The sequence below is a fragment of the Pongo abelii genome, chromosome 4 (genome assembly GCF_028885655.2).
Source record: "Pongo abelii isolate AG06213 chromosome 4, NHGRI_mPonAbe1-v2.0_pri, whole genome shotgun sequence".
NCBI lineage: Eukaryota > Metazoa > Chordata > Mammalia > Primates > Hominidae > Pongo > Pongo abelii.
Genome location: NC_071989.2, coordinates 76,386,993 through 76,406,000, shown reverse-complemented (window position 1 = coordinate 76,406,000; position 19,008 = coordinate 76,386,993).

The window sequence follows — 19,008 nt, the reverse complement described above, 5'->3', positions numbered from 1 at the left end:
CAGCTGGGTCTGAGTCTGGTAGGATGGGAAAGTGAGGCCTGCCTGACTTGCAGAGTGAGGAAATCTTGGAATTAGAACAACACATACATAGCAGGTGAGTTACAGCGGTGGGCTCACATTTCTCGTTTTACCTTGACACTGGTTCACATCAACTGGACTTGACTACTATTTTGAGTTCTCCTTCCTAAATTTCTAGCTTCCAATTTGAGATTAGAACTATTTCTTAGTCACCAGGATAGCAAGCTCTTTTGTGTCTTTTTGTCTGAAGAAAAATAGTTCTCTAAGTTCCCTCTCCCATCCCGCCATTCTACACACAGTATTGCCTTGGACCTGCCCTACTCCAGGATTCAGCCCCCAGGATCTGACCCACAACGTTGCCTTGGCCTATAAAATTTTCATTTTGTTCCCTTAAAAATAAATGCAGTGTTTTTATACTGAAACAAGAATGCATGCCACATAGTCAAACATCATTCAAACGGAGCAGAGTGTGTATTCAATGAAAAGTCTCCCTCCCACACCACAGTCCCTGAGTTCATCTCCTCAAAGACAACCACTCTACCATTTTCTTGGGTACCCTTCCACTTTTCCCTCACTTGCAATGGAACGATTGCTGTTTTTATAGGAACAAAAGAACACAGTGCACACTCCTGTGCTCCTTAGGTTTTGTTCTTAACAATATTCAGTAATTTGTAAATCTAAGTGAATACATGCAAAGCCCTTAGAACAGTGCCCAGTCCATAGTTTATGCTAAATAAATGTCCCTTCACATGAGGGTATATCAAAAACACACTGCAGCCTTCAAGAGTTTAAACCAACTAGACCCCAGGAGCACACAAGAAAATGATCCAGAGCCCAGAGGTGCTTTGTTCCACTCACATTTTCAGAGATAGAGTCCCTGCAGGCTTGGCTGTCACCTCTCCCACTTCATGTGTGGCATTTGGAGAAAATATTGCCAACAGAGCTCACCTTCTCCTAAACGAAGTCACACACCTACCTCCCTCTGATTCTGCCCAGTCTAAACAATACAAGAAATAAATGCTTCATAGTGGGTTTTGCTGCAATCACTTTCAGAAAACTGAGAAAAATCCCTTCTTGCCCTTTAATTGGATTGCATGGTAATGAAAGATAAATTCAATCAGATATAATGAGCTGTGTTGAGTCAGCATCCCAAACAGTGTGGCCAAAGCTGGCTCAGCTCTGCACCAGGTCATGGGTGTTTCTAAAGGGTCATGCGGACAGTCCCTTGCTTTTGGCCACTGTCTGAAACCTCTCCGCCCAAGTCCCTGAATTAGAGCAGAACTCACAGGTGATGTAAATTCAGAAGTTAATTAGGGCAAGGGCAAGGCATGGGGAAGAGACCAGTGAAGTCTCTGTTCCTCGTCGGAAGCAGTTCTCAGTGCAGAGGGCTTTATCTGATAGCCTGAAGAACACATCCTCTGTTGTCACCACTTTCAGTTCCCTCGAGAGGGAAGCCTGCCAGCACTTCCTGTTGTTGAACACCGAGGACCCTTTCACTTGCCTGGGGCCGCACCGGCAGCTCACAGCCACCCTGCCCAGCCGGCTCCGGGTCAGACCAGCAACCCAGGCAGGGCTGTGGGGCTGAAGCAGGGCAAGGGTACGGGCTTTCTGAATATTTGGTTGTTTGGGTGTCTGTGGAGTTTGGGAGAGCTCGTGACTGCATTTAGGAAGGAGGCTGGTGACTTAAGTAAACACGTGCCGCTCCAGAACAAATAGTCGAGAGTCCATTTAAATTCATTCTCCCCAGAGACTTTCGTTGCAAATACGCAAGGGTTGTGGGCTCATGGACATATGCGCACACACGCAGGGTCTGCCCGGCAACTGAAGATGGGGAGAAATGCCATCACAGTGGCGACCCAATCTCACAGGGGAGGAAACGTGAGAGGCCTGACCCTTCCATGTTCCTCGCTGAGAGGCTTATGTGGGGTGAGGGACTGGGTCAAAACAAGGCCCTGCAATCACAGACAACTGTTCTTGCCACTGAGTCTCCACCACATTCCTCAAAGCCCTGTGCACCTGATCCACACAGCCGCATAGCTGCACATTCACGGGCAAAGGAGCCTAATTTCAGAACAGCTGCGGCTTCTTCACTGAGCCCATCGTATAAACTTTCCCAAAGGCCCTGACAACAAGAATATCAAAACTCCAGGAAGAAGTTGAGTAAACAGGTCACAGTTACCTAAAGTGGCACTCAGCCAAGCCACCTGTGCCAACAGAGATCCAGGGGCTGAATGACCTCAACTGCTCCAGACCAGAACAAGGAGAAACTTTACTGCAACAACATAATTGGGCCACTAGAGCCCTATGCGCAAATGCAAAGGCAAGGGCCAGAAAGACACCCCAAAGCATGTCCTTACCTAGAGCCGTGGGTGTAAATGCCAAGACTCAGACCAACCTCAAGAGGAAGGTCAAAGGTCCACAGTTACTGTTCATCACGGAGGGAATGAGGGCTGTGGGCTGAGCATTGTTCTGGAGGTAGAATCAGACCAAGTCCTCTGTGCACAGATGGGGGAGAGGAGTAGGGCATAAGTTTAGAGAAGGGATCAGACACTCTCCAGAGAAGGATGGATGACAACTCAATGCAGCTGTCTGGAAAGTTCAGCGCTGTTGAGCCATTCCAATGACTTTAGGGAATTAAGATGTTTGGGGTAGAATTTCCAGACAAAACTCTGAATTTAGGCTAGCTTTCAGTTTCATGAGCCAAAAACCTTGGTGATATTCTTGACCTCTCTCTTCTCTCTCTCTCTTCGCCCAAATCCCCACTCCTCCATATCCAATTTGTCAGAAATTCCTATTGGCCCTGTTTTCAAAATGTATCCAAAATCTAATTATTTCTCAGCACCTCCGTTGCTGTCACCCTGGTCCGAGCCACCATCATCTCTCACTTCAGTTGCTGGAAGGACTCCTCCTGGGTGCCTGTTTCAACTCTTGGTCCCTTACAGTCCACAAGAGAGCCGGAGAGATACTTTTAAAATATGTCAGATGATGTCCCTTCTCTGCTGCAAGAAACCAACGTCCTTTCACTGCCCTAAAAGATCCTACACGTTTGGCTCCCGCGGCAGCTCTGCCCTCATCTACCGCCTCTCTCCACCTAGCTCACGTGCTCCAGCCACACCGGCCTCCTCATCGGTCCTGACCAGGACCACCTTTGCCTCCTGAGTTTCCTCAGGTGCAGCTCCCTCAGCCTGGGGAACTCCTTCCCAAGATGCATTCATGACTCACCCACCTCCTCAGCTCCTTCAGGCCTTTTCTCAAATTTCAACTTCTCAAAAAGCTCTGCATCATCTAAAAATTGCAAATGTACACAACCCTTCTCTAAACTGCTCTATTTTTCTCACATCACTTTTCCCTTTCTAAGGTTATATTTAAGCACATATACATACATAAAATGCATTTATTATGTATTTATTATGCCTTTATCTGTCTTCTCCCAAGCTAAAAGGTAAAAGCTCTGCGAAAACAAGGAATTTCATATTATGTGTTAATTAGTGGATCCTGTGAGCTCAATACAATGTCTGGCATATAGATGGTTCTCAATGGGAACAGTTTAAATCAACAAAGTAATTTAGAGTTTAAAAAATATATTTAGGCTGGGTGCGGTGGCTCAAACCTGTAATCCCAGCACTTTGGGAGGCCGAGGCAGGTAGATCACGATGTCAGGAGAGTGAGACCATCCTGGCTAACAGGGTGAAACCCCGTCTCTACCAAATATACAAAAAAATTAGCCAGGCGTGGTGGTGGACGCCTGTAGTCCCAGCTACTCAGGAGGCTGAGGCAGGAGAGTGGTGTGAACCCGGAAGGCAGAGCTTGCAGTGAGCCGAGATAGCGCCTCTGCACTCCAGCCTGGGCAACAGAGCAAGACTCCATCTCAAAAAAAAAAAAAAAAAGTGTATATATTTAATGGTCCCTTTACCAGACTGGGAGCTTCCTCATGGTGGAAAAGGTGCCATCCATCTATTAATATATATAATATATATGTTAAATATTTATTGAGCATCTACTCTGTACTAAGCACTATGCTGAGACCTAAAATATAATGATGAACAAAATATGTATGGTCCTGCCTTCACAACGCCAATAATCTAGTGACTAGAGACAGACACTTAACAACATCACAAATAAAGAGAAAATTACAATGGGCATAAATGAACTATTAAAATAAGAATGGGGGCCAGGTGCGGTGGCTCAAGCCTGTAATCCCAGCACTTTGGGAGGCCAAGGCGGGTGGATCACGAGGTCAGGAGTTCAAGACCAGCCTGGCCAAGATGGTGAAACTCTGTCTCTACTAAAAATACAATAATTAGCCGGGCGTGGTGGCGGGCGCCTGTAATCCCAGCTACTCAGGAGGGTGAGGCAGAGAATCGCTTGAACCCAGAAGGCGGAGGTTGCAGTGAGCCAAGATCAGGCCACCGCAGTCCAGCCTGGGTGACAGAGCAAGACTCTGTCTCAAAAAAAAAAAAAAGAAAAAAAAGAATCGGAAAGATATTATGTTTTGGGTTAGGTTGGTGAAAGAGGAGAGGGAAATTACTGGGGAGATTTAAGATTTATTTATGAGAACCTGGTGATCTTGAAAAAAAAGACTTTTTAAAAGAAAATACAGGAGTTATGGCTGGATTAAATGGTGTTGAGGAGAATTTTATGACAAATGTGAGTTCCAAATTTCTGACTTAAGACATTGGGTGGATAAAATTGCTGTTGTATGAATTGATGTAATAGGCTGAATAATGGTCCTCCCAAGAAATTCATGTCTTAATCCCTGGGACCTGTAAATGTTCTCTTATTTGGAAAAAAAAATAGTCTTTGTAGATGTGATTGAGGATCTTGAGATGGGGAGATGATCTTGGATTATCTAGGTGGAACCTAAATGCAGTCACCTGTATCCTTATAAAAAAGAGGCAGAAGGTGATTAAAACACATACACACACACAGAGGAGAAAGCTATGTAAAGACAGGGCAGAAAGAGAATTGAAGATGCTGGCCTCCAAGATAGGAGTGATGCCACCACAAGCCAAGTGTGACAATTAATTTTATATGTCAACTTGACTGGGCCATGGAGTGCCCAGACATTTGACCAAACATTATTTTTAATGTGACTGTGAAGGTGTTTCTGGTTGAGATTAACATTTAAATGAATAGACTGAGTAAAGTATATTACCCTCGCCAAAGTGGCCCGGCCTCATTCAATCAATTGGAGATCAGAGTTGAAGAAAAAGGCCAAATAAGAGGGAATTTCTCTTATATGACTGCATGAGCTGGAGCATTGGTCTTCTCTAGAGAGACAGTTTGATCCTATTGGTTCTGTTTCTTGGGAGAATCCTGACTAATACACCAAAGAATGCCAGCAGCTAACAGGAGCAGTAAGAGGCAAGGAACACATTCACCCCTAAGGCTCCAGAGGGAGTACAGCCCTGCCAACACCTTGATTTCAATGCAGAGGAATTGATTTTAGATTTCTGGCCTCCAGGACTATGAGAAAATCATGTGCTGGGTTAAGTCAGCTCATTTTTAGTAATTTATTACAGAAGCCATAGGAAATTAATACAATAGGAACTATTATACAAGAAGAGTCTAAGTGTCGGGGGGTGGTGTATCAAGATTCCATCTGGGACAGGCATGGTGGCTCACGCCTGTAATCCCAGCACTTTGGGAGGCCGAGGCAGGTGGATTACCTGAGGTGAGGAGTTCAAGACCTGCCTGGCCAACATGGCAAAACCTCATCTCTACCTAAAAATACAAAAATTAGCTGGGTGTGGTGGTGTGCACCTATAATCCCTGCTACTCCGGAGGCTAAGGCAGGAGAATCGCTTGAACCCAGGAGGTGGAGATTGCAGTAAGCCAAGATCGTGCCACCACACTCCAGCCTGGGTGACAGAGTGAGACTCTGTCTCAAAAAAATAATAATAAATTAAAATAAATTTTTTAGGCCGGACGTGGTGGCTCACACCTGTAACCCCCAGCACTTTGGGAAGCCAAGGTGGGTGGATCACAAGGTCAGGAGATCGAGACCATCCTGGCCAACGTGGTGAAACCCTGTCTCTACTAAAAGTACAAAAAAAATTAGCCAGGCGTGGTAGCGGGTGCCTGTAGTCCCAGCTACTCGGGAGGCTGAGGCAGAAGAATGGCATGAACCTGGGAGGCGGAGCTTGCAGTGAGCCGAGATCGTGCCACTGCACTCCAGCCTGGGCGAGAAAGCGAGACTCCGTCTCAAAAAATTAATTAATTAATTAATTAATTTTTTAAAATTCCATTTGGAACATGAAATCTGAGATGTCTAGCACACGCCTCTGGAAAGGAAGGCCAAATAGGGATTTGGATATGCAGGTATGAGACTGATAGAATGGTCTGAGCACAGGCTTGAAGTTCCAAAGTCCCAGGGACTGAAAAGCTGTGGGAAGTGAAGTGAGAAAGAAAGACAGCCAAGCACGTGTCCTGAGGAACTCTCAACATTGGCAGATCAGGTGGAAAGGTAGCTTGAGAAAGAAACTAGGAGAACATGGGGTCTTGGAGGCCAAGGGAGGTGAGTCATTTTGAATGACAAGGTGATCATCCCTGGAACAGAATCCAATCTGGAGTACATTTTATGATAAGGATGAGGAGGAAGCAGAAACAGCCTGTGTGGGTGACTTATTCTTGAAGTTTTGCCTGGAAAGTGCATAAAGAAAGCAGATAGTTGCTATGAATATTGGATCCAGGAAAGCTTTTTTTAATTCTTATTTTCATATGGCAGAGTTTAGGGCAATTCCATATGATTTGGAAAATGACCCAAAAACAGAAATGGTTGGAAATGCAGGTAAGAGTGGGACTACCTGCTGAAGGCTGAGAAGGCAGAAACGGAGGATTCAGAGAGCAGGTCTCAATCCTGGCTGTAGTTTGGGATCCTCTGGGGACATTTTTTAAAAATCCTCATACCCAGCCTAAACCCAAGACAAATGACATCAGACTTTTTTTTTTTTTTTCTTGGAGACAGAGTCTTGCTCTGTCGCCCAGGCTGGAGTTCAGTGGCGTGATCTCGGCTCACTGCAAGCTCCGCCTCCCAGGTTCACGCCATTCTCTTGCCTTAGCCTCCCGAGTAGCTGGGACTACAGGCGCCCGCCACCACACACAGCTAATTTTTTTTTTTTTTTTTGTATTTTTAGTAGAGACGGAGTTTCACTGTGTTAGCCAGGATGGTCTCGGTCTCCCGACTTCGTGATCCGCCCGCCTCGGCCTCCCAAAGTGCTGTGATTACAGACGTGAGACATCAGACTTTTTGATTTGGAACCCAGGCATCAATCATTGTCAAAGCTCCCCAGGTGATCCCAATGAGTGGTTCTGGGGATTCAGAGCACACTTGGAAGGTGTGGCAGTGCATCCAGGTGCATGTGCTGGCACATGGATAGGTAGGTTTGAAGGTTTGGTGGGTGTAAATTAAGGAGTTCCTAACTTCAGCTTTGTATTTCCAAAATTCAAGGCAAGGTCATATACTAAGCATGTGCTGAACATGTAATGGAAGAAGGGGGAGGCTAAGGGGTGAAGAAACGTAAAGATGACACAGTTCATCCTGAGAGTGGAAAAGGGAAGATGCCCCATCTGGAGAACTATGGCAAGAATTCTGGGCAGACTGGGAGTTTATAGCCATGCCATCCAGCCATTCATTCCCCTGACAGTTGTCAGGCAGATACCAAACTAGGGGATGGGGCTTAAACATAAGAAAGACATTGTCCCTGACCTCACAGATTTCGCAGTTCAATGGAGGAGGGACACACATATTAACAAACAGAAGATTCAGGTGCTACAATTGAGTCACACAAGAGAAATTGGGAACTCTAACCCTTGGGGAGACAGAAGCCATCTCCTCGGCACATAGGATGCTCCTGAGACATGCTCCTTGATCTCCAAGCACCTTACTGTTGTGGGAAAACAAAAGGAGATACAACTCAGTCCGTATCCTCCAGGGATCACTAACGCAGCCCCAAAACAGTTATGACACATCAGCAGCACCGTGCCACATGGGGCCTCCAAGCAGGAGAAAGTCTGGAAGGGCGGCAAGGCTGAGGTCAACACGAATTTTCAGGTGGTAATCTTCAAGTGACATTCAGAAAGTGGTCACTAGGTGGCAGGGTTAACATTTGCAAAATAACTCCTGCCACTGCCTACCGTGTAGGAATGAACCTGACAACACTCCATGCCAAAAACCCAAGCTTCCAGGCCTGCCTGCAGTTTGCTGTGCTGAGGTAGCCAGCAAGAAGAGTAATCAGTCAATGATGATTTCAGGTGGCTGTTTAATCTGAACTCACTAGCCCGTGTGTATTTGGTTTCATTTCTCTCCAGTTCATATGTGCCTCTTGAGCACTTGAAATGTAGACTGAGAAACTGAATATTGAATTTTATTTCATTTTAACTTGTTTAAACATTAAATATTATTACTCGATTCAGTGGTTGAAAAACTTTTAAGTGTGCCTGGAACAACTTGGTTATGTCAATCTAGTTTTTTGGCTATGAATTTTACGAAATCTAAATACAGATCAAATATTTCCGATGAAAATATAGTGCCAAAATTGAGATGTGCTGGAAACGTAAAACAAGCCCTGGATTTTGAAGACATAGTATGAAGTTAGAAGGTGAACATCTCGTCAATATTTCACATCAGTTACATTGATTTTATATGATTGCAATAATATTTTGATATATTGAGTTAAATAAAATATATTCCTGAAATTAATTAATTTTTCACTTTGGGGCAGGGAGGACTGCCATGTCATTTATTAAGAGAAAGCAAAATGAAGCAAGGAGCTGCTCTGGGAACACACAGGGTGATGGCACAAGAACACAATAGCTAGCGTGTCCCACAGTCCCGGAGGCCCCTGCCCGCTTCCTCCACCAGGGCCTGCCCAGGGTCTCAGGGCGGCCTCCCTACCCTGTTTCCCTCCAGACTCCCTCCCTCCCCTTGGAAGGGCATCTTCCCTCCATACAGGGCCAGGTATTTTTCTCTGGATTCAACCAGACAACAATGACATTTTATTTTCTGTTCATCTCCTCCAACCACCCAACTCCCACCTCCTTTCCCTCCTCCCACTTATCTTCCCTGCCTCCGTTTTGACTGAAGAATCCCCCTGCTCCCTCGGTCTTCCAGTGAGGTCGCAGTGACTAAAGGGGACCCCTTCCCATCCACTCATCCCCACCCTGGTCCAGTTTCCCAGACCCCAATGCAGTTGGTTGTAAATTCTTCCAGGAGCTGTTTTCTGTCTCCTTTTTGGGAATTTTTTTAAAGTAAAAAACTTAAACACAAGTTTAAAAAGCAAAATGTGGAAGAAGAAAGCAATGACAGATTTCTTTGTTTGGTGATTTTTTTTTTTTCTTTCTAAGGGGGGCTACTAGAAAACTTACAGTTGCATATGTGGCTCCCATTTCTACTGGGCAGTGCTGCTCAGAAGGATGTGCAGGGTTCACCCAGGCAAGGAGACCCATGTTTAAGGAGATGACAGAGGCTGGAAGAGCACTGCATAAGAGAAAGCCTAGGGGACGAGGCTGGGGTGGGGTCACAGAGCATCAGGCTGGCACTCTCCCACCTCACCCTCCCCTTGACCCTGACTATGACTAAATGGACATTTTTCATGGGCAAAGAAGGAGACAGGATTCAAAGTTTTCTTCAAAGCATTGGGCAAAACTGGTTGTTTTGGTGGTTTTTTTCCCTTCTTCGGGCTTCCCTGATGCCTTCTTTCTCTTGTTTGATCTCTGGGGCCAGACTCCCTAGGTTCAAGCCCCAACCCATCCATACAGTGAATGACCTTGAGCAATTTACTTAGCTTCCTTGTGTTTCTTTGCCTAGAAAAGACTACTCAGAGTCTAGGCATAGGATTACATTAGTTTGCATCTCTAAAATACTTAGAACAGTACCTGGCAATAGTAAGCACTATATGCTACTCATTTCTCAGACAAGAAGGGGATAAAAGGTAATATTTTAATGAACTTTCTTATGAAAATGGTAAATGCTTCATATTCTATTAATTTAAAAAACATCAGCAACCTTCCAAATTCAGTTCTGCTGATGAAAGTATATGTATTTTTTTAAAAAGGTGACAATCCAAAAAAAAAAGAAGCATCTATTTGGGAAGTGTGGGCCATGGCCAGGCTATTTTCTTGGTAGAATTCTGGATTGGGAGCGGGCCACCTCCTGCCCTGGAAAACAACCAGCTCTTCAAGTATCCAGCTCCACTGCACCCACACAGAGCTTGAGGCCTGGGGATAGCAGGTGCCTTAACCCCTTGTCATAGGTCTGAACTGCAATGCAGCTCAGTCATTTCCCATATCAGCACACCATTTTGACTTCACATTTTGACCTCTCCAGAAACTACCAAACCACAGTGCCCCACCCGGCTGTACAGGTTTCTCTGAAAACCACAGCCTAGGCTATCTCCAAATCAATTCTGAGAGTAGTTTTGACATGACTGACTCACTTGAAGCAAACATTTTTTGTCATTTGCTCAGTTTCTTTATTGACTCTTGACTATTTAATGTGTGTTTCAAAGTTACAAGTCAGCCTCTCTTTATACAGCCAAGATATGTGTAGTTAAATTTTTAAAAATCAAGTCATCAAAAAACCTGCACCAGGTTTGTTACAGTTTAAAGAAATTCTACAAGGAACTCTATTCTGTGAGCACAGTCACAAATAATATGAGTCCTTTGATAAAATAATGTTTATCAGTTCTACAAATTAAAAGTGTTATGGTAGAGTTGCTTAAAGCAAATTAAACTATATTTAGAAGGTGGGAACAGGAATTTTACAATTTCCTCTTTTTACTTCTTTTTTTGTTTGTTTGTTCATTAATTATAGACTGCAACAGGAACTACAGTAGTTAACATTCCAATGAGAAAAACTATGCTAGAATTTGAAACTAGAATGTTAGAATATCACCATACTTGGCCATTGTTGATGGTATCTCTCTGTAAGGACTTTTTCTCTACCTTGATGTCTGTTTATGGCTGGTCTGATCATGGTATATGCTTATTCTGCAATATAAACTGGATTTTTTTCTCTGGTTGAAAACCCAAGACACACCAGTTCTTAGCTTCTTATTTTCTTCTCCATAGGCTTCATATCTTGCATCTCATTTGGGAAAAAAAGTCAAAAAGCTAGATTTGCCCTACCTCAGAGGTGAATTGCCTACTGCATTGGCCAATGTCAGGGCTGTGGGGCATGTCACATCTCAGGGGGCTGGAGCCCTCCACTCCCTGACTTACCTCCTACAAACACATCCCACAGTGCCTCAGCTGGCCACTAGGTCCCAGACACTGAACTGGAATAACCTCAGAGCCAGGATCTCAGGCAGGTTTCCTCTTTGATGGTGCTGGCTGCTGAGATGATCAGGCATCTGAGCAACCCCAAGGACTCAGATGAGTAGGCCCCAATGAGACACCGAGGGAAGAAAACAAATAGGTGCTACCTGGGCCTTCCACAGACCAAGAAAGATGATGATCCCACAGAAACAAAGTTCTGGTGAATGAGGAACAAATGGGAAGGTACAACAATGAAAAGCCACAGCTTAAAATGAGGTTCAACAATAAAAACGAATATAAAAATCTGAGGGGAGGAAAGCTTAAAGAGATAGGCCCAATTAAAGCAATAACTGAATGCTGACCAAACTGGCCTTACAGGAAAAAGACTTTCAGAAAGAAAATGCAATCAAACTGAAATGAATGACAGGCAAAGAAACAAATGCAACCTATAAAAATCAAAGAAAAATAATGAAGATGTGTTTTCCTGAGCACGGAGGTCACAGGGATTGAGGAAGGTTTTGACCAACTCTCCATCAATCTCCACATAATAAAGTGATACATTTCTGCGACTGGGGCTGGTTTGGTTTTGTTCTTAAGTCAGAAATGATAGTTTTTTCCAGATCTTAGGCTAGAATCGAAAACTAGGGAAACATTCAGTAATTTTTATTATTTTGAAATTAAAACCCCCAAATGTAAATTGACCCAAACTAGCAAATCTCAAAAACCTAAAAATCTTACATATGTTCCAGCCGTGCAGGAACTGAAAGAGAACTATTTACAATAGTTTTGATCAGTGTTATTTATAAAATGGAAATCTCACGAGTCTACTTAGAGCAAGTAGCACTTTTCTCTGGGGAATTTATTGGGGAAAAGCAAAGCATTTTGGTCCCAGCTATACCAAATTTGGTGACTTTGGGCACTTATTGGAAGGACCCAAACTCTGCTTTAAAATAAACAGAAACAGGTATGTGAGATTCAAGTCATTTCTAGAAAGATGTTTAGAAAATATGTGCAAATGTTCAGATATTGCCACAATAAAAGCCCTCTGCAGAATCTTAACCATTTACTTCTAGTTCCCAAGCTCGTCCCCGAGCCCCTTCATATTCTACCCAGGGCACTCACATGCAGGATGACTGCCGGAGATCTTACGTGATTGGAGAGAGCCTCCCTCACAGGAGGAAGAAGCCTCGATAAGCAGAGATTGAGTATGCAGACCTGGTAAGCCACCTTAATTAGCTTCTTCATATGTACAAACATTTCCTCGCAGCCCTACTTAACGATCAGCAGTCATCATGTGCCCTAATTCAGAGACTCTGTATCAACAATAAATTGGGCCTGGGGCAGCCTCCTCCTGCCCTGTCATTAAAGAGTCCTATTTACTGTGGCCTTTGCAGTCACTCCATCTCCTTAGCACTGGAAAGTCACTACAGCTTGCAGTGTTTACTTTGGTGGTCAACAGCAATAGGCACTCAGTGGTCCCGGCAGTAGCTCAGAGCCCGTAGATTCTGTGCAATTAAGAAAATACATCTGCATGAAGCGAGGAGTGGCCCACGGGCCTGGGGACCAAGTCAGCATGTCCTTGGCATTTATTAAGTCCAGATGTCTTTATCTTCTGGGCAGGAAGTCAGAGCCTGTCCAGATGGCATCTTGATTGCTTTTGGCCCAGCTGATTAAATTTCTAAGGCTGACATCTCTTCCAAATACACTCTCCATCCTATGAAATGTGGTTGTCAGATAAGTGCCAGAAAGAATCCCCACAGAGGACGGCAAACTGGGAGGGCCTGAATGCAAACCTGAGCGCCTGAGAAGTCCGCGCTGAACACATTTCCTGCCATATGGCTGGGGTCCTGGGATTCTTTCCACTACAAGCAAGGGGATTTCTTGAGAAGCAGTATGGTGGGGAGCAAGAGTGAGTCTGGGATCAGACAGAGAGAGTTAGGAGCCCTGGAACTTCCACTTTCTGACCTGCGACCTTGCGTGTATTTCTGAACCACTCTAACCTTGCTGTACTCATCTACAGATTTGGGATAAAAATAGGACCTACATCGCGTGAACCCGGGAGGTGGAGCTAGCAGTGAGCCAAGATCGTGTCACTGCATTCCAGCCTGGGCAACAGAGCAAGACTCCGTCTCAAAAAGAAAAAAAAAAGGACCTACATCAACAAGTAGTTCTGAAATTATATGCGATAAATAATGCACATCAAGTGTTTACAAGAGTACCTGGCATATAGTCTGTATTCCCTACATATATTTTATTTTTGCTCTTCCTTTTACTTTGCCTCCTGAGGAGCTGCTCCTTAAAACCACAAACTGAATATGGACAATAAATCAGCCTGGTCACTCACATATGCTTTATGCTAGAAATAACACGTAATTCTTGCCAAGCATGGTGGCTCATGCCTGTAATGCCAGCTACTCAAGAGGCTGAGGCAGGAACACAGCGAGAATTCTGCCTATAAAAATATTTTTTTTAATTACTATTTTTGTAATTTATTTTTTTTAGAGACAGGGGCTTACTCTGTCACTCAGACTGTAGTACCATGGTGCGATCTCAGCTCACTGCAGCCTCGACCTCCTGGGCTCAGGCAATCCTCTTGCTTCAGCCTCTCAACTAGCTGGGACCACAGGTATGTGCCTCCACACCTGGCTGATTTTTGTATTTTTTGTAGAGACAGGGTTTTGCCATGGTGCCCAGGCTGGTCTGGGACTCCTGAAGTCAGGCAAGCTGCCTGTTTCAGCCTCCCAAAGTGCTGGAATTACAGGCGTGAGCTACTATGCCCAGCCAGAAAAAAAATTTTTTTAATACATAAAATAAAAATAATTCTCTATAGTCCTTTATGGGTTATTCTCTATAGTCCTTTCTTTCACAAGCACTCTTCAGAGGTAAGGAGGGGAGACAGTATTTCTCTTTTGTAGAAAAAGTTGAAACACTTAGAGTCTAATGATATGTCCAAGGTCAAATAGGTATCTGTGTCTGAAGATAGAAACCCATGAAGGTTGTTGTACTCTTGTCTGCTGCTAATCCTGCTCACAAGAGGAAGACAGGGCTGCACACCGAGCAGAGGAACAAACAAAAGGTTCCCTTACCCCATCCTGCTTGTAACAAATGCTACCAGTCATACTGATGGGGCATTTCTGAGGTTCACTAGAATGAAGGAAGGATACCACATTGCCATTTGCGGAAGTTGTTGCCCACCTCTTAGCTAGCTTGGGCAATCCTTTCCTCCCACGCTCACTGTAAAGGGCTGTGGGAATTTAATCTAATACAATGCTCACAGTAAAAAGCCTGACATAAGACAGGATGTGAAAAATGTTCCTGAAGGGCTAAAAGTAAATAATAATATAAGTAAGTTGAATAATAATATAAGTAATCTCAACTTTTGGGACTGTTAAACTCATAGGTTGTTCATTTACATTCTTAATGAAAAAATGACAGGGTTGGATTAGATTATTTTAAAACTTATTTTTAGTTTAAAATTTCTGATTTTAATGCACCACTATTTAAACTATTTTACTTCAGAGTTGAGCGTTTATCTCAGAATCCCAATTCCCAGCCCTGTACTCACTGTAGTCCCTGTATCTCAGTTCCTTTTAATATCACATTCATTTACAGTTTGAGAGAAAAACCCTAACAATGCCTTTAACATTTCTGCCTTCAAAAAATGCATCAGATGAAAGAGAAGTTAGTGAATGGCACTGATGTTATGGTTAATTGAAAGTTAAAGCTTGACAAATATTCTAACATGCTACACATATTTTCAGAACTATATATATGTAACCGGATGACCACCAAAAATAGTGAAACCCAGATTTGGGGAAATGTTCCAACACCAGATAGTTTTCAAATTGCTATAATGAAGGCCCAGAGAATGAATATTTCCAATATCACTCATCTTGGGAAGAGGTAAATCCTGGGACAGGGAGTGCAAATGTCCTTGGATCAGACAGGTAAAGACCTCCCCTTCCCCTGAGTATGGAAGCACAGAAGATTTAGGCTCAGAGGCACATGAAAGGACTTAGACAGCTCACCTCTGTCACAAAAAAATTTTCTATGTCATGTGAAAGTACTGTGCTTGCATTGTTGGTGGTGGCATTGGCAGCAGTGCCAATAATAGTTCAGAGAAGGCCAGGCATGGCGGCTCACGCTTGTAAACCCAGCACTTTGGGAGCCCGAGGCAGGCAGATCACCTGAGGTCAGGAGTTCAAGACCAGCCTGGCCAACATGGTGAAACGCTGTATCTACTAAAAATACAAAAAAATTAGTTGGGCATGATGGCAGGCACCTGTAATCCCAACTACTTGGGAGGCTGAGGCTGGAGAATTGTTTGAACCCGGGCGGCAGAGGTTGCAGTGAGCCAAGATTGTGCCATTGTACTCCAGCCTGGGCTACAAGAACGAAACTCCGTCTCAAAAAAAAAAAAAAAAAACAGTGCAGAGAAATAGTCAAGTTCTGGATGAGGGTCAGCATCACAAGCCTGTCCAGCTTCAAAACTACACAGCTGAGCTTGAAATTGAAGGGGACCAGAACATAACACCTCAAAATACACCACTTTGATGTGTTGATTTTTCTGACCTGAAAGTAACTGAGAAATTGCAGATGTAGGAGAGGCTTCCTGCCCTCCCCATTTTTACCTAAAAACAGAATATAAATTTCCCATGAGAAAGGTGCCATTCCTGTACCAGGAATAAGAGAATATTCTTATCACTGGAGACAAGGAGTCAAAACAGACCTTACTTAACCTTTACCTTTCATTAATTTTCCCCATACATTTCCCAGTCACTTTCCCACAATTTACTGCTCCTAGCTCAAATCCCTTTTTCCTTTGTCTTGTCACATCTCCACAATTGATTGCTCTTTGTTAAAATGGTATGTAATCCTCTGGGTCCAACTGCCTTTTTGGGATCTTCCTGTCTTTCTAGGAAGTCCTTGTGCCACATAAAAATATTAACATCAAATAAAATTATTATGCTTTTTCTCCTGTTAATCTGTCTTTTGTCAGTTCAATTTACAGGCTCCAGTCTGACAACCAAAGAGGGCAGAGGAAAAGTCTTTCTTCCCCTATAAAATCAAGCCAGACATGAGGAGAGCCCTGTCTCCTCTCGAGGTGTGAGAGGAGCATCACCATCACTTGGTCTGTCTAGCCTGGTGCCCTCATGAGCATCATCAACCACAAAGACAGAAGCAAAAGCAGCATGACAAGAAGGCAGGAGTACAGGAACAGATGGCTTTGTTCTGGTGCACTCATGAAGCAGCACAACAATAACCCTCAGAGAGAGGTGGGCTTGACTTTGGGCCCTTATGGCTCTGAACCTTGGGTTATAATAATTTGATTTAAAAAATAAACAGGCTGGGCATGGTGGCTCACGCCTGTAATCCAAGCATTTTGGGAGGCTGAGGCAGGCGGATCACCTGAGGTCAGGAGTTCAAGACCAGCCTGGCCAACATAGTGAAACCCCATCTGTACTAAAAATACAAAAATTAGCCGGGCATGGTGGCAAACACCTGTAATCCCAGCTATTCAGGAGGCTGAGGAAGGAGAATCACTTGAACCTGGCAGGCAAGGTTGCAGTGAGCTGAGATCACACCAATGCACTCCAGCCTGGGTGACAGAGCAAGACTTCGTCGGAAAAAAAAATAATAAAATAAAATAAACAAACATATATTGGGAAATATAATGATAAAGAGTAAAATTGACCATACGATATTTAAAATATTCATGTAAAATTTTAGATGCACATAAACATAACCATCTGGAGGCAGAAAAGCAGGCTTGAACAAAAAGCAGAACTACAACTAAATGTAGAGGGGAAAAATATAGGTCAGTTTAATACCAACTGGTGCCCATAGATATAATATAAATTATTGTTTTAATTCCCTAATGAAATTGTTTTAAAAATATCTAGCTTTTTGCTAAACTTAGATCACAAAAGCATATTTTGGTTTGCACATCCTTGAAAGAAAGTACATTAGCCTTTGAGTTATCACCAGGAAAGAGCTTGAAGAGCCAAATAAAGTGTTCTAGGACCCCAAATCACTCCCAGATTATAAATACATGGCAACAAGGAAGTGAATGTATGGGCCTCGCCAGACAGGAAATTGGGTAGTTCTATGGGGTCATCCATGGGGAGACAGCTGACCACAAGGGACGAACTGCACGCAAATGTAGTAGAATAAAAGACAGCACAACAACAAAAACAATGATTTGGGATTTGTATGTAAATATATGTTAATACCTAACATAAGGATGCTTGAACTTTTGAAAACTTCTGGGGCCCATAGTCTGTTGTTTCCTTACTGAAATGGATGCTGATCAGTAGAAATAAATACATTTCTGGTGCCTTTTCTCATGTTCTCTTCTCCCTCTCCATATCTCTGCAAGAACTGTTTCTCAGCATGGGTGATGGCAGTTTGATCCCTTAATGGCACTGTGAGTCAACTGGGATTGCAGAAATCACGGTGCCCATCACTCAGCCAAACTTCTCTTTCTAATTTTTGTTTGCCAAGAAGATGTGAGACTACCTGGAAGAAGAAAGAGCAGATTATTAACAAAAATCAAGTGTAACTCAATATTATTGGCTCAAGCCAAAAACTCTGTTACAAAAGTAAATTGGAAATCATAGTTTTGAAATAGAGTAATGGAGTTTTAAATAAAGAAGTACCTTGTTAACAAGCTAGTTAAACTCCATAATTTCGCAGGTAAGTAAATTGAGACTGAGAGACTGCCCCAGTGACACACAACCAGTGAGTGGCAAAGCTGGGATTAAAATTCAAGTCAGTGCTTTTCTTGGGCAATTGGGAAAACATTTAGATAAACAGCCTGCTAGGGGTTGTAATACATGAATTTATGACATAGTTTGAGGAACTAGAGATTTTTAACCTAGAAAGAGAAAGATTCAGGGACGTGGTAGCTATTTTCAAATACTTGAAGGTAGAAAAGGCCTTGAACTTACTCTGTTAGCCAAAGGAGACTTTGACAGTTCAATATAAGATAAAACCTTTTAAACAGTCAAACTTGGCCAAAACCATTGGGGGGTGAGGGATGATGAGCTTTCTGTCACCTGAGGCATTTCAGAATAGACTGAAAAATAATTCAGAGAGTATGTTTTTGTCTACAGAGAGGGGTGAATTAAGGGGTGTGTAGGAGAGAATTCAGGCATGAACATCATTTGGATGGGGTGACCTGTAAGAGGATGTGGTTTTTTATATCCAAATTCTGGGACCAAATAAGAGTTTCATTCTTGCCTCTAAACTCTAAAACCTATCTTCTCATCTGTTTGCAATAGTTTAAATTTTAATCTATTTCATATTTCAGGGTATTATGCCCTGAATATGTGATTTGAATACTGTGGCAGAAGGTCACTCATATTCATTCATTTCATTTTACTCTTATATACTTGCAGTGAGTCTTTTGAATTCATTATGCAAACACATGTAAATCATATGCAAATGATATAGCCTCAGAAAATGACAAAATCTGATGGCCTTAACTGAGCCATCAGACCTTTCTTTAAGAAGGAAAGTAATATGCCTTTCAACATCTCTGGGGCAGGAGACAATTTCCTGAGAGTGATATTTACATGACATCGGAACTCGTTACTCAGTCTTTGCCTCACATTCTGCATATTTATGTGGGACTTTAAGGTAAGAAAAGCATTTTCACATACATGATCCTATTTGATCCTCATAATTACTCTGTGATGTAGGCAGAACAGGAATTATAATTCTTGTTTTTCA